Raw genomic sequence first — 13,168 nt, forward strand, 5'->3', positions numbered from 1 at the left:
TTGCAGTGAGCTGAGATCTGGCCACTGCACTCCAGTCCGGGCGACAGAGCGAGACTCCGCCTGAAAAAAAAAAAAGAAGAGCTTTACATATGTAGCAAAAATGAACAGTGTCGTATGTAGAAATCACTCAGCTAATATTGTTGAGATATCAGAGTGATGTTTTAAATAGCACCACAATACTAATGTTTATTTCAAAGAAAATTTCTTCTGAACATTTTTCTTCTTTAACCTTACTCTTATATTTAGAAAAATGTCAAGACTAAAATTATTTAATGAGTCCCTGAAGCATATTGAGACTTCTCTAGGCATAACTTTTTTTTTTTTTTTTTTTTTTTTACCTTCTTAAATACCTTCTGTTACGGATATATTAAAAATATCATGAGAACATGTTATATTCTCCATTTTTACAAATGTGCAGGTCCACAGAGAGTAAGTTTGGCCTATGAAGAGAAAACATTATTCTATGTCTGAAGACAAGGACAATAAAATGCCATTGTAAACCAGAATTTGTATTGAAGTACAATATAGTCTGACCCCAGCCACCTTACTGGCTCTGAGACTTTGAAAATTTATACTTTCTTCCACCTCATTAATTTCAGCTCCACAGATGAAGAAATAGTGGTTCATAGTATTCAACTAATCTAGCCCTCATTATACTGAAAGTGGAGCTATCACACAAATTGTATTCTTTGGTTCCAGTGTTTATGTCTTTCTCCCGACAAACAGATAAACAAAGTGTGTTCAGTAGAACTATTCCAGTGGAAATGCAAATATAAAAATATTTCTGAGGCTTATTGTCTTAAAAAGAATTGATGCCTACATTATATTATTCTATGTTGCATCATTATACATGTTTATTTATATTCATATATGACTATGTATGAGTGTGTGTGTGTGTGTGTGTGTGTGTATATATATATATATATATATATATATCATCAAAGGTTTAGAAATATGCCAGAAAACAAAAGAACTACAAATACTAAAAGATGCAGCTGGAAAACAATAAAGGTCTTCTTTCTCTTTTCAGTCTTTATATTTATTTGTCTTAAAAATAATAAGCTACCTGAGAAAGTGGACTATCTCTTATAATAGCAATAAATTCATTCAATATATTTATATGTGTATGTATATACAGTCATGTGTTGCTTAACAATGGCAATACATTCTAAGAAGTGTCATTAGGCAATGTTGTCATTGTGCTAACATCCTAGAGTGTACTTAATGAAAACCTAGACAGTATAGCCTACTATACACACAAACTATAAGTTATTGCCTATTGCTTCTAGGCTACAAACCTGTACAGCACGTTACTGTATGGAATACTGCAGACAATTGTAACACAATGATATTTGTGTATCTAAATATAGAAAAGGTACAGTAAAAATATGATACTATAATATTATGGAACTATAGTCATATATCTGGTCTTTCATTGACTGAAACATTACATGGCACCTGACTGTATGTGTGTGTGTGTATATATATGTGTGTGTGTGTTTAATTATATGTATATATAATATGCATAATACAATTTTATATAATTGTGAAATGATCTGAACATACAAAAAGTAACTCACACAAAAAATAAATTATTAAAAAATGAACCTCATGACCTCTTAGTTATGAGAGTATCTTATCTTTATATACAGATTTTTTGTACATCCAATACCTTCAATGCTTTTGATTCTCTGAACTCAAAAATGTAATGAGAATAAAGCCACATCTATAATAAGGATACTACATAAGACCAGCAAACTCAGCATTTTGATAATAATTATTTTATAGTAAATTTGATGAGTGTGGATAAAAAGTAAAAACATGCTGCATGGTTTTACAAAGTAAAACATTACAAAGCCAGAGATCTTAAGAGGAGTTACAGGAGGAAATAAGTATGATGACCTGCATGACCATTAATAAAGCCTGACACATGGAAGATCAATGTATTACTTACTGCTGATGTGGATGTTAAATTTTATGAAAGGTTTAAGAAACTTAAGAATGTTTATTATTTGTTTATATTCTCATTTTGAATTGCTTACTTGTAAATTTACTTTGTAAAATAATATGATTGAGTTTGACATTAAATTTTGTATTATCAAAAACCTTTACAGAAAAACTGAATTCTCAATGCAATAGAAACACACAAGAAAATTTAAACAAAATTAACTTCACAATTTTTATTATCAAGTTTATCACTTTCTTCAAGAATGATTAGAATATATATACTTAAACCATTATAAAATTTGTTTCTCTCTGTCTCTCAGTCTATATGATATAACTAAACATTTGGTTGCTTTAATTTTTATTTAGGTTTTGAATCATTGTTATTATCATATTAAAATAACCACAATTTTAATAAAAACAAAGTATTTTTACATCTAAAGACATGAGATTATTTCTCATTTTTGTATGGCTAGAACATTAAAAAAAAACCCATCATCTCAAGGATGATGAAGACGAAAATTGTAAAACAAGTAACTTTTAAGCAACCAGTATTAAGAATTTTATTTAAGTCATGCTATCTGCAAATATCTGAGATTTTAAATATGATTTTATATAATTAACACAAAACTTTAACAAACATGGAATTTTTAAAAATATTTATCTCTGTCACAGTTGGCAGTGAGAACAAACATAATATAAATTATAACTGGTATCTAATTACTAGGTTGTCAATTACTAGTTATTTCTGCATAAAAGCATTTTCTCATTATTGATAATTTCTCTGTTTTATCATTTATATAATTGAACTCTCCAGAAATAGTTCATTTTATGTGGACATCAATAATAATCAAAATAAGTAACAGAAACTTAATCAAAGGATGTGTGTTTATGGCTTTGTTAGTCTGTCCTCTTTACTGTCAAATTAATTCAGATTGATCTATATAAACTTTCCTTTGAACACAGGGAAAAATATTGTAGACATAGCATAATAAGGAAGAAAGTCCTTATTGTAAGCCACATGCTTTCAATAAGCATTTGATGCTTGCTTGCTTATGTGAGGCAAGCAAACTGGCATACTTAAAATTATGCAATGGTTACATAAGTAAAGCATGTGTCATTTACATATACTTATTTTTAAGTAGAATTTTTTGTCGTAAATCATATAGACAGAATTAATTTATAAATCTTACTATCTTCTAAGATTATTCATCTCTTTAAATTGTGGAATGTTAAAAATTCTGCCTATGATTATTTTCAAACAAAGGATCGCTTTGCTTCATTTTACTTTGTGTATTCCCATAAAGGCCTAGTTCAGTCCTTACACTTTCTCAGCTTGCTTACCCCAATACTGTCCAAGAAGCTCAGCTCTAGCCCATAGCCTGGACCAATTACTAAGACTATAATATACACACAAGACCCTGAAAAAAACGTTTACTTTCATGTCGAATCTATCCTGCTGCCCTCAGCTTGTTCAAAACAATTGGGTATTTTATTTGATTGTTTACTTTCTTTTATAAAAGGAAGAAGCAAAAAGAAGAGTAGATAAAAAGTGATCATTAATAACTACCCTTCCCTATGATTTAAACCCTTTGTTTGTATTTCAATAAAAGAAAATACTCTAAAAATAATTCCATATGGCTGTCACCTAGATATTTTTGTTCCTAATTCATCATTGGGAGAAAAAAGACAATTTAGAAAATAGTAAGACCTAAAGTAATGATATTGGTACATTTGGAAGGGGATAAAAAAACTTTGTATATGCATTATTTAAATCTGAATTCGTTATCAAGTACTGGCATATTTACTTCTGTTCCCATCAGTTACTTTTTTAAACAAAAGTAGAGAAATCTTAAACAACACAAGCAAGATAGTCACCTACTTTGTTTTTCGTGTGCATATGTGAAATTGATATTCTTGTATTTCTAAAATGTTATGTGAGCCACTTGGTTGTTTTTATTATTCATAATAATGAGAAGAAACAATGTGTGTGTGTGCACGTGTACATGTGTGTGTTGTTTTTTAGGGGAAAAATTTTAAAGTTAAGGTCTATCTTGTGATTCTGTAATCAGCAGATGTGCTTAAAGATTTGGCTACATAAGCCTTCTCAAAATGCTCCAAGACAGCAGAGCCAAGTGGCATATTCCACAACATACACATACTGTGATGCCTTTCAGCATTCGGCAAGGAGGACTCACCATCTTTGTAATTCATCATAGTGAGACATAACCGGATAAATCAATATCCATGCCAAAACAAAATATTAAAGGAAACAATTGGTTATGTAACCACACAGAAGCAATTACTTGTTCTGACATGACTAAACTTTTAATAGCTCAAGGAACTAAAAAGAATTGGATGTCTGAATATTTTAAAAACACATTCTAAAAGATTTATCTTCTCTTAGGAGAGAAAAATACCTTTTCTATTTTCTTTGTCAGGTACCTTCGTTGCAAAGTTATGTATATAACTAGAGGAAGAAAGGAAAATCACTTCTGTCAGTCAGATAGCAAAATTTAAAAAAAATCACTGTATTTGTGTATGTCTCTATTGACATATTTTAAAATATACAAAAATTTGTGATACCTTTCAGAGATTTAGTCCAAGTTTCTAAGTTCGCTGGACAGCATCATTAAGAGACAGCAATGACCATGGAGATGATATTATCTTCTGGTCACTATTGTTAACTTTCTGTAACATTAAACAATGTCCAGGGATATATGAGTATATTCTGCCTCTAGAGCTTAAAAAACATTATACCTATTTTAACGAACAATTGTAATATAAAATTTAGGGTTTACACAATCACTTAATCACATTTCATTTGTGATAAGGCTTTTGCATAAATCAAATGAAACTTCTAAAATTTAGAGAACATTACATGTAATTCTATCTAAACTATTAAAATAAGGCACTAAGAAGTATTTAACAGAAAATAAATGTTTTAAGTGATATATGCACAAAATTCTTTTTAAAGAAATACTAACTTCATATTTCATGCCATTTTTTAATATTTACTGTCAGAAAAATATAATGGGTACCAAAAACTAACCAATCGTACCTCACATATTTCCACTAAAAAATTTCTATTTTCCAGCATATGTTATCTATGAATCGTTTCTCAATGAATTTTTTGTTTGTTTGTTTTTTGAGACGGAGTCTCACTCTGTCGCCCAGACTGGAATGCAGTGGCCAGATCTCAGCTCACTGCAAGCTCCGCCTCCCGGGTTTACGCCATTCTCCTGCCTCAGCCTCCCGAGTAGCTGGGACTACAGGCGCCTGCCACCTCGCCTGGCTAGTTTTTTTTGCAATTTTTAGTAGAAATGGAGTTTCACCGTGTTAGCCAGGCTGGTCTGGATCTCCTGATCTGGTGATCCGCCCATCTCGGCCTCCCAAAGTACTGGGATTACAGGCTTGAGCCACCGCGCCCGGCCTTCTCAATGAATTTTAAACAATCACTGGCTTCTGGTGGCTGCTTAGAAACTCAAACAAACAAAGAAACAAAAACCCTGTAATTAAAACCTTGGTAGTAGGGATGAAATTTTGTTTTCTGCTGTGTTTTTTTCCTGGACATTGACATTTGTTTTGCTTTCCAGAAACTAACTAAAGTTAATAAAAAAAAAAAAAAAAAAACTTTTATCTGAAATGTCTTTCCAAAATCTTTAGCAAAATGTATTTTTTTCTGCTGCTATCCCTTGCTTGAGACATTGCCTTATAAGTGAAGTGTGGCTGATGAGAAAATAAATACTGTGGTCCAAATGGTTCTACTCCCTTGTATGGAAACTGTCCATCAATGGGCAGTGGATATCTCATGTTATATTTGCACACAATTTTAATCTATACTTAAAACACCAAAACATAAAATAGATAAAATATATTTAAAAGATTAAAATAAATACATTTAGTATTTCTGTCATAGAAATAGTGACCTGCTTTCTTTTTATGACTCAATCCTCCTCCTCCACCATATAAATTTATATTATAAAATATTATAATTTTTATATCTGTCTTTTTCAGCACAATATAAAAAACTCAAGGGTAGGAGATGATTAATTTTAATTTGTTGCTCTAGTATATACTGTGTTTTTTAGAATGTGTGGTATTTTTAGCATGATAGTATAATAAATAAAACTGTAAAGAAGTGCATTTTGTCAGACTTCCACATTTAAAAACTTGACATGCGTAATATCTGCTAACATCACACCTAACAGGTTTCTTAAAGTAAAAACTAGAGTAAAGCATCTTTTATTAATATTTGCATTATATGCAGTCACACTCTTGCATACTTTTTAAAATTTAGATACTTGTTAAATAATAGTTTCCCATTAAATAATTTATTACAAAAGTTGGCCAGAAGAAAATCTACTTATTAAGCGTGGAGGAAGAGGAGCATTTTTCTGAGCATATTAGAGATATGCAGTTTGGCTAATAGAAACAGTATTCAAATGACTTTGTAGAATAAATTGCAAAAATAGCCACAAATGTGTTTGTGTAAGTTATATGAAGAGCCAGAAATGGAATTTCTACTTTTCAAAAAAAATACTGAATCCAGACTGCAGACACAATTCATAGATTATTTTAGTCTTGATGTTAAATATCGATTATTATAGACAGAGCAACGACTCCTCAAAGCTGTCCGTGACTTAATCCTTGAAATCTGTGAATTTGTTACCTTTCATAACTTGCATGATAAAGTGGAATTGGAGTTGCAGATGGAATTAAGGTTGCTAATAAACTGACATTGAACTAAGGAGATTATTCTCGATTATCTGAGTAGGCCTAGTGTAAGCATGATGGTCTTTAAAAATTGAAAAAAAATAAAATAAAGCAGAATAAGAGTAGAGAAAGATTCTGTGAGGATTGACTCCACTGTTGCTGGTGCTGAAGATGGATGGCAGGGGTCGGTTGTGGGCCAAGGATAATGGGCAGCCACTAGAGGCTGAAACATGCAAGAAAATAGATTCTCCCTTAGAGTATCTAGAAGAAAACATGACCCTCCCAATAACTTGAGTTTAGCCAAATAAGATTTCTCCTCCACAGAAATGCAAGATTAAACAAACAACAGCAACAAGCCAGTGTTGTTTTAAGATACAAAGTTTGAGGTAATTTTTAGAACAGTAACAAAAAATAATATACCCATTTAAATATAAGAAATATTACTATCAAATTTTTATTAGGTTTATATTGATTTCACTTCTTTACGTTCTTTAGTGTATTAGGAATTAATTGGAACTAATGGAAATGTCATACGTTTTAAAAATACTTGAAAACTCCAAAGCTGTTTTAATTCTGGGTTTTCAAAGGAGAAATATGGGTATTAGGGGAGAAAACCGTATTTATTTGGGTACATAGTCTTATAAACATATATATGTCATTCTCAAAAAGATGGGTTATATAATTGAAATTTCCATTATTTTCCTCTGACTTTGAGTCTCCAGATTTGGTGCTTGATTCTGCAAACCAACCATCTTTGCCTTCCCAAGAGTTAAGGCATGTTAGTAAGAACAAGTATTCATTACCTGGACCTTAAATTCTTTCTCTTTAACTGTATTCAATAGCAGTTTTATGATAAAAAGAGAGACTATTTTGTACCTAAAGAGAGGAAACTTATCTTGGAGTTAGAAACCAGAGATATTGACTGAGCACAGAGTGTTTTACCAGGAAGCCAAGCTGTCCAGAAGGAGTTCCTAGCAGAGAGATAATACCCACCAGAGTCTCAGAGCGTGTAGAGACAAGTTAAGTATAACATGCACAAATTATTCCCATTAAAACCTTACTCCAGGTTCAGGTTTTATTTTACATGTTTTAAATGATACATTGATATCCACAGACTATAGAATGTACAAAATATATTTTTAATTGTCACATATAGAGTTGCCAAAATTGATTTGATAAAATAATATTTTTTTTTTCTACTTGGGGACTTCACTACTGAAAAGAAATTGTAGGCTATTAATAAATAGTAGGTGAATTTGTTTGATCTAATTTAAAAGGTATATAAAATAGCTGGAAGGAAAATTCAGTTTAGTTTTCATAACTTCTGGTGATTCTAGGAAATAAAATTGCTATTTACTACTGATAGCATATTCACCTTTTCGGGCCATTCATGGTTAGGAATGCAGTTCCTCCAGACTGTGTCCCATTTTTAATTGAACAGTTGCTTTAAGAGAACTAAATCTCTTTTCATCTGTTATAGTAGAAAGATAGTGCACAACGGCATTAGTACTTCAGCAATGTATACAAACTGAAAAATGTATAGCTTTCTCTAATATCAACCCTCTAACTGATGTAATGAGATGATAGAACAGACAGAAGAGAGTGAACCTCCTTCCTCCAATCTTTTTCTATCGGCTCTAATCCCATCTCTCAGGGCTCCCCCCTCATAACTGTTCCATTTCCTAGAGGCCCAAGTTATTAATATGATCACATTAGCCATTACGTTTCAACACATGAAATTTGGGGGATATATTCAGACCATAACACTTGAATATAATGGACTTGGGTTAATTCATATTTGAAAGGCATTTTTTAAAAAACTGTCAATGCCGCAATAAACATATGTGTGCATGTGTCTTTATAGCAGCATGATTTATAATCCTTTGGGTATATACCCAGTAGTGGGATGGCTGGGTCATATGGTACATCTAGATCTAGATTCTTTAGGAATCGCCATACTGTTTTCCATGGATACAGCTGGAAATCATCATTCTTAGCAAACTATCACAAGAACAGAAAACCAAACACCACCTGTTCTCACTCATAGGTGGGAACCGAACAATGACATCACTTGGACTCGGGAAGGGGAACATCACACATCGGGGCCTATCATGGCGGGGGAGGGGGGAGGGATTGCATTGGGAGTTATACCTGATATAAATGACGAATTGATGGGTGCTGACGAGTTGATGGGTGCAGCACACCAACATGGCACAAGTTTACATATGTAACAAACCTGCACATTATGCATATGTACCCTAGAACTTAAAGTATAATATTAATAAAAAAAAAAACTGTCAATGCTAGATTTCAAGGATCAAATTTTTACAAAAATTTCCTGTTCCTGCTTTATATACTGTATTTGAAAAATATTAGGCCTAAGTGGATAATTATTTCATTATGTAGTATTTATATACATACACACATAAATTGATATCTCTCTCTATATAATAATCACAATATTATTTTTGATAGCATTGTTCAGTCTTCTTACAGGAGGTCAGCAATAGGAATTGAGGGAAATTTATAAGATTTATGAATTTATGAATCTACAACATTGCTCAATATCAGAGGTCTTCCAAAAGAAGGACCCTAAAGAAAGATCTTTCTAAAGAGGATTCTCCAGCTAAAATTAAGGTATTTTCAGGTGTGAAAGGATTTTTAAAGAGCTATATTAAATAATTGTAATAAAATACGATGTTTCCGTAAATAGATAATTTCACCGGTATTTCATTTATGATATTATAAACAACCACTTAGGGAAAATTAAATGAAATTAGAACAAATTAAACATTTTTATGTTTAGATAATCAGCAAGTACCAAGAGTAGTGACAAGGGCTGAAATAATTAAACAAAAGGATGATTAAAAACAAAGAACAAAAAACAAACAAACAAAAAAACACTGGAATTAACAAGAATACATTGTAACATCTCAAAATAAATTTACTGAAGTAAAGGCAGATTCGTTTATGGAACTCTAGTAAAATCTAAGGCAAATATTATTCTAAATTAGTTTACTGAGCTGTAGGCCAAGTCTAAAAGAAATTTTTGCTTGTTTTTGAATGAATGCATCTATAAAATAAAATAGTTTTGGAGGAATAATTTATCTTCTCAAAATATAGAAATTTGTTTCTATCACTAATTTTAGTTACATTTAAATTTCCCAAAATACGTTTTATAAATATAAAGAGAACAAACAAACTTTTATTTCTAAACAGAGTTTTAGTTTAACACAGGAAAAATCAATTACTAACACAAAGTAGGTTAGTAAGGTATTCTTTAAGTGAAATTTCTAAAGATAGCCTAACAGACTCAATTGAAAATCCATTAACCTAAACTTACAAAAACGGAAAAATTCAGTCTATCATTTTTTTCATAGATTCAGAGACCGTCTATGAATACTACATATATGTTTTAAATTAGCTTTCTAAGAAATATTTATGCCTTATCAGTGCTACTAGCAAAGACTGTCGATATGATCTTTACAACCCTCAGTTTAGATAAATCATTTTGGGTGACAAAATGATGGATATGTACAAATGTCATTAAGCTATAGTAATATTTGCAACTAAGAATAGCATTTCAGAAATGCTTAGATTTAACCATCTGAAGAAAAACAGATAAAAACAAACAGCAAAAGAACCCAGAGTTAAAAGTACAGAGTGATTTCCAGGAAGTATTGCCTATAAAGTGTAATAAAAGCATATATGCAACTATTTGACGGACTATTGTCATACAATTTTTATTTCTCATCTTAAATTTTCACATCTTGCATATGTTTTTCTAAATATAAAAATGTCTAGCACCAAGTAGAGCATATTGATGATTGGGCTTCTCCATCTTCGTCTTGATATTTGGTATTATGAAGACAAACCTTCACTATATGTCTTTGAAAATCATAAAAATCACCAGGAACACATACATACATGTATCACTTATACAAGATTCTATTCCCAAGTTAGAGAAAATACAAATAAGAGTAATTTTACCAAATATAGTCATGTGCCAGCTAATAATGTTTTCATCAATCACTGACCACATACATAACAGTGGTCCTTTAAGATTATAATACCATATTATTACTATACCTTTTCCGTGTTTAGACATAGCATATTTAGTGATATGCAAACACTTACCATTGTGTTACAATAATCTACAGTTTCCATTACAGTAACATGCTGTACAGGTTTGTAGCCTGGGAGCAATAGGCTGTACAATAGCATAGGTGTGTAGTAGGCTGTATCATCTAGGTTTGTGTAAGTACATTCTATGATGTTTGCATAACAATACAATCATCTAATAACCTATTTCTTAGAATAGATCCCAGTCCTTAAGCAACACATGACTGTGATGTTTTATCTATTTCACATGTGGCAAGAAGTCCCATAGGACTTCTAGTGGCTGCTAGAGTATTATTACTAGGCTAGGGCCAATGTAATTATTATTTTCTTGTATTTTTTATTGATTTAAATACTTTATTCTCTTATAGTTATAAAAAATTGCTTTTACAATTCTATGCATTGTGTGATATGGTTTGTGTACCTACCCAAATCTCACCCTGAATTGTAATCCCCATGTTTAGTAAAAGTTTTCCTTTTTTAATAATCGCATAGGCACCTGTGAATGGGCCAAGGAAAACTAAAATTGAAGGCTTTCAATCAGTCACAAATGAATTCCCATATTTTTGAATAATACATTGTTCTTCAGTAGTATGTATCTGAAGGTGGATTAAATCCAGCCCCATATTTATTTTGCTTTGTCTTTCTGTATTTGTAAATAGGTCATATGTACATATATATTCACTCCTTACTCATCCATGTGCTCACATATTGAATAACTAGTTAGTTCTCATGAACTCAAGTTCATTTATTTTGAAAAAAGTATTATTAGTCATATAATGCTTAGTTAAAAATGTATGTCTAACTTTGCTATTACCATTCTTGTTAGTAATAAAATAAAAAAATCCATAGATTTTTTCAAAGAGTTTCACGTAAAATTCAAATCACGAATGGATGACATATTTGATTGAAAGACTGAAAGAATCAGTAAGGACAGAATAAAACTGGTATTTTTTGTCCTTTAATCCATACGTAGTAGAATGAGATGAAGAACAGTAAAAAGCTGAACTCTTCTCCACACTCTCATGATCCTGAACAAAGGTCTGAACACTTGAGTCTTTTCAATGTCAGTCTACTGCCTTTGACAAGTACTATATTCACTGAACAATTTTAAAAAGAATCAGAAAAGAAGAAAATGCAGGTTGGGGAAAAGACTGAGTGGGAAGATAATAGAAAAATACATTGCTGTAGGTCTTTGATATTTTTTACTCTGATAAAATATTTTTATTAAATTAGTCATATAATAATATTGTGATTGTGTCAATATTTTCAGTGTAGAATTCAAATATTTTCCCCTTAAATTATTTTAAATTTATTTATTTCAGTGTAGGCATTCTTACTTTTTTCTCAAGAAACAGATAAGGTATTCCAGTTTTATAACCTGACAAAGTTTTTCAGTAGCTGAACCAAAGATTATCAACATATTCTATCATTTTGTTTACTAAAAATCCACTCTAAGGGTTTCAGGAGGTTATTTTATTATCTGAAATATATAGAGTACTAAAGAATAAAGGGATTTAGTGATGCTAGCTGGCAGAGAGTGTTTATATATTACATAGAAAAATGGTCAATTTCACAATAAATATCAGTTAAATATAATTATTGTACTCAGTATAAACAAAATGTTATGTTTATAATAATGTTGGAAGTATAATTAGTTTGAAGGTGCTGCAATAATTATGTCTGTGTGTGCATACATGAACATCTATTATGCTTTCCTATGTATTACCTAATATTCACTGATGCTGTGTATTTGTGTTAGAAGTTATAATTGATCTTGTGTACATGACATAAAGAATATATTGCTTTGATATTTTAACTTATACTTTGGTTTTGCTCACTGTATATTATTATCTCTGCATTATGCAGTCTCAAAATTATGTCAACTCTCCAACATATTGAACCTGATAGATAACATTTTGGTAATTACAAGGTAAATAGAAACCAAAACTTTCTTTTGGACCAGATTTAAATAAATCATGCTCCAAAGGATAGTTTAGATAGAAAGACAAATGTCCAAAACTTCTGAATAAAATTTCAAAAGTAAGGTAAGAGGGGTCACAGTGCCTAATTACCACAGCTTGAAAGGATGAACACTACAGTATACTAGACCTATATTCTTTAAAGAAAAGGGGATCAACTTTGGGAGGCCAAGGTGGATGGATCGCAAGGTCAGGAGATAGAGACCATCATGGCTACCATGGTGAAATGCCGTCTCTATTAAAAATACAAAAATTAGCTGTGCACCATGGTGTGTGCCTGTAATCCCAGCTGCTAGGGAGGCTGAGGCAGGAGAATCACTTGAATCAGGGAGTGGGAGATTGCAGTGAGCCGAGATAGCACCACTGCACTCCAAGCTGGGTGACAGAGCGAGACTCCGTCTCAAAAA

Source organism: Colobus angolensis, unplaced genomic scaffold, assembly GCF_000951035.1.
Source record: "Colobus angolensis palliatus isolate OR3802 unplaced genomic scaffold, Cang.pa_1.0 Scaffold347, whole genome shotgun sequence".
Classification (NCBI taxonomy): Eukaryota; Metazoa; Chordata; class Mammalia; order Primates; family Cercopithecidae; genus Colobus; species Colobus angolensis.